The sequence below is a fragment of the Mesocricetus auratus genome, unplaced genomic scaffold (genome assembly GCF_017639785.1).
Source record: "Mesocricetus auratus isolate SY011 unplaced genomic scaffold, BCM_Maur_2.0 Super-Scaffold_100037, whole genome shotgun sequence".
NCBI lineage: Eukaryota > Metazoa > Chordata > Mammalia > Rodentia > Cricetidae > Mesocricetus > Mesocricetus auratus.
In genome coordinates, this window is record NW_024429215.1 from 10,301,525 (window position 1) to 10,305,807 (window position 4,283).

Here is a 4,283-nt window from a genome sequence, read left to right on the forward strand (position 1 = left end):
CCAGCTTGGTCCCAGTACTCTCTCTCTCCAAACCCCACCCTCTCAGAGAACTGCCAAGAAAGCCCTACATTCTTAGTGATGGCCGAGGCTCCTCCCCCCCATCCCCGAGGCTGCTAACTGCTCAAGACCCCACCTATCATGATGGGGCACAAACCCAGCTTGGGGAGAACGAGCCATCACCCCGCCTTGAGTCTACAGAATATTAAGCCCCCTTCCTCAGAGGAGCTATGTGACTTCTCTCCTGCTCTTTTCCCCCATCAGCTCTCTGGGGGCTGGCGGACTCATCCTGGAGGGCTTTGATCAAATATACCTGCTCTCCTACTCTTTAATTTGGGCTGATCTGGCTTATCGTATCAGTGGAGAAACCTATTATCAGGGTACAGAAAACACTATTACTGGGGAGCTATTTTTGATCTTCCACAAGAATGACAAGTAACTCTTGCCTGCCAAGCCATCTTTCCAACCCCGGAGGATCCTGAGCTGGTTTAACTGAGGTGGGAATAGGACCCACCCTGAATATGGCTTGCAAGATATTGTAAGCTGGGCTCTGGACTGGGTGACACAGAGAAAGCCAGCTGAGCACTGGCATGCATTACTGCATTTCTCTCCGCTCTGAGCACTGGCATGCATTAATGCATTTCTCCCCACTCTGAGCACCAACATCCATTACTGCACCTCTCCCTGCTCTGAGCACCAACATGCATTAATGCATTTCTCCCTGCTCTGAGCACCAACATGCATTACTGCATTTCTCCCTGCTCTGAGCACCAACATGCATTAATGCATTTCTCCCTGCTCTGAGCACTGGCATGCATTAATGCATTTCTCCCTGCTCTGAGCACCGGCATGCATTACTGCATTTCTCCCTGCTCTGAGCACTGGCATGCATTACTGCATTTCTCCCTGCTCTGAGCACCAACATCCATTAATGCATTTCTCCCTGCTCTGAGCACCAACATCCATTAATGCATTTCTCCCTGCTCTGAGCACTGGCATGCATTACTGCATTTCTCCCTGCTCTGAGCACCAACATGCATTACTGCATTTCTCCCTGCTCTGAGCACCAACATGCATTACTGCATTTCTCCCTGCTCTGAGCACCAACATCCATTAATGCATTTCTCCCCACTCTGAGCACCAACATCCATTACTGCACTTCTCCCTGCTCTGAGCACCAACATGCATTAATGCATTTCTCCCTGCTCTGAGCACCAACATGCATTACTGCATTTCTCCCTGCTCTGAGCACTGGCATGCATTACTGCATTTCTCCCTGCTCTGAGCACCAACATGCATTACTGCATTTCTCTCTGCTCTGAGCACCAACATGCATTACTGCACTTCTCCCTGCTCTGAGCACTGGCATGCATTACTGCATTTCTCCCTGCTCTGAGCACCAACATGCATTAATGCATTTCTCCCTGCTCTGAGCACCGGCATGCATTACTGCATTTCTCCCTGCTCTGAGCACCAACATCCATTAATGCACTTCTCCCTGCTCTGAGCACTGGCATGTATTACTGCATTTCTCCCTGCTCTGAGCACTGGCATGCATTACTGCATTTCTCCCTGCTCTGAGCACCAACATCCATTAATGCACTTCTCCCTGCTCTGAGCACTGGCATGCATTACTGCACCTCTCCCTGCTCTGAGCACTGGCATGTATTACTGCATTTCTCCCTGCTCTGAGCACTGGCATGTATTACTGCATTTCTCCCTGCTCTGAGCACCGGCATGCATTACTGCATTTCTCCCTGCTCTGAGCACTGGCATGCATTACTGCATTTCTCCCTGCTCTGAGCACTGGCATGCATTACTGCATTTCTCCCTGCTCTGAGCACTGGCATGCATTACTGCATTTCTCCCTGCTCTGAGCACTGGCATGCATTAATGCACGTCTCCCTGCTCTGAGCACCAACATGCATTAATGCATTTCTCCCTGCTCTGAGCACTGGCATGCATTACTGCATTTCTCCCTGCTCTTGACTATGGTTGGATGACTGGCTGCTTTCAGGCTCTTACCAGGACTGTCACCTGCAATTGTGAGCCAAATAAGCCTCCTCTCCCCAAAGATGCTTTTGCTGGAAACAGTAACAGGAAAAAGGAAACAAGATGAGAAGACCAGGCCTCAATGAGAACCAGACCTCAGGCCTTACTAGGTTTCATTCTAGCCTTCAGGCAAATGATCCCAGAAAAAGCAATGAACAAAGGACAATTTACCTCCGGTGTCCTTGATAGCAGGGTTACCAGGGAAACCGCACATATGGGACTCAGGCCAACCCTATAGAATCTCAAGGTGATGACCAAATAAAGTCAGGATCTGGGACTTGTTGAGGCCTGCCCCAAAACAGAGAACTATAGCTCTCACCAGCCCCCCTAACTAACTCCAGCCAGTTAGAACGTACTAATGTGACTGCTACTTGTTTAAGCCGATTGTAGTTACAATGACCTGATTTCCTTAGACACTCTCTTAGTAAGGCTTAAAAGAAGCCTCCATCCCTTTCTTTGGGTCTTTCACCATCTTGTTTCTATGCATAGTGACACCCCAGCCTGCTGGAACAATGAAATCATTCTTGCTGATTGCAAACATGGGTGATGGTCTTCTGTGGGACTTCTCCTGGGGGAAGGCCTTGTCCACGCCCCCCTGTGTAAGTCCAGCTTCCTGGGTTCCTTCTAGTCTGTTTTGTTAGAAGGTCCACATGACCCCACTCCCCACCCCCACCCGCCGCCAACCCAGAGACACCTCTAGTACTGATTTGGTTAAACTGTGGCCTGTGGATATTGTTGTCTGAGTTGGTCTTCTTGGGCTTCAGTCCAGCTGTACTGGCATCTGCCAGGCCTTGCTGGTTTCGAATAGTCCTGAGAACTCCACGGCACAGCAACTCTATTGCATGTCCCTCTTACCGCCCCATCCCTGAACACAGACCAAGGCTTTGAACCATCCCCCTAACCAAGTCCTTGCCAAGGCCAGTGACTTGTTGTGCATAGCTCTGTGCTGCTGAGAGCTGGGCAGGCTCAGTGAACACCTCGATCCCGTGATGGAAAGGGGCAAGTGGATGAAAGGGCCTCGGAGAAGCCCAAGCGATGGCCCCTCCCACACCACGCCTACAGTTCATTGGATTAAAACATGCTTGAGTCTAGGAAGCTCGCTCCAGGATCCTGGCCCATGTGGCCTTCTGCATCGGATCGATATAGCAAGCCACAAGGTCAGAGATGCTCCTTCTTGTAGTGGGTGGTTGTAGGGAGAGAGCTTATGTACTCATAGCGCTGACCACGCCCGTCTGGGCGTGGTCACAGGTACGTAGACCATAAGAGGGTTAAAAGCTGCGGGGAGGAGACACTTGCTCTTTGGGTTCCAGTAGAGAGCAGTGTGCGAGCTTGGGAACCTTGGGTTCTCGGCTTTCTTGGCTTCTCATGTAAGTGACTTCTTCCTCAATAAAATATCATAGGACATCCCTACTTCGTGTGACTTAGTATTTCCGCAATAGGTGGCAGCTGATGCAGAAATTCACAACTGTGCAAAGAGCTAAGACTAAGCCACTATGGGTGCTCAGCCGCAGATGGGCCATCTGTGTCAACCTGACCCCAGTAGGCTAAGGGAAGATTGTGGAAGAGGGGAGTGGAGAGAATGTGGGCGCCAGAACATGAGGGGTGCTGTGAAATGCTGTCTTGTGGACAGCTGGGGCCATCTATACATGACCCGCACAAGGGAAAAACAGTTAAGTTATTGAGCGAGGGAGCTGTCGGCAGTCGATGGGTACCGGAGGAGGTAGAGTCGCGTTTCTTTGGGACTATGAACTAACTTTTGTGTGACCTAACTATGACCAGCTCCAGTCCAGTGTGTGACCATTGGAAGATTGTGTCCCCAGTGGATGGCCCCACACCCAGGAGCATATGGACAGCACTAATTGAACTTCTTGGCGTTAGAAATAAAAGGATGCAGCCGGGCATTGGTGGCGCACGCCCTTAATCCCAGCACTCGGGAGGCAGAGGCAGGAGGATCTCTGTGAGTTCGAGACCAGCCTGGTCTACAAGAGCTAGTTCCAGGACAGCCTCCAAAGCAACAGAGAAACCCTGTCTCAAAAAACCAAAAAAAAAAAAAGGATGCTTAGTTGGGAGAGAGATGTGTTCTGTGTGCATGACGGTGGGGGGGGGGCAGGGAGAATTGAGGGATAGAATAGATGTGACTAAAATACATTTTATACATGTATGAGACTATCAAAGCATAAATGAAAACTAATATTTAAGATATTGCTTATATTCAGAGAAAACAAACACAAAAG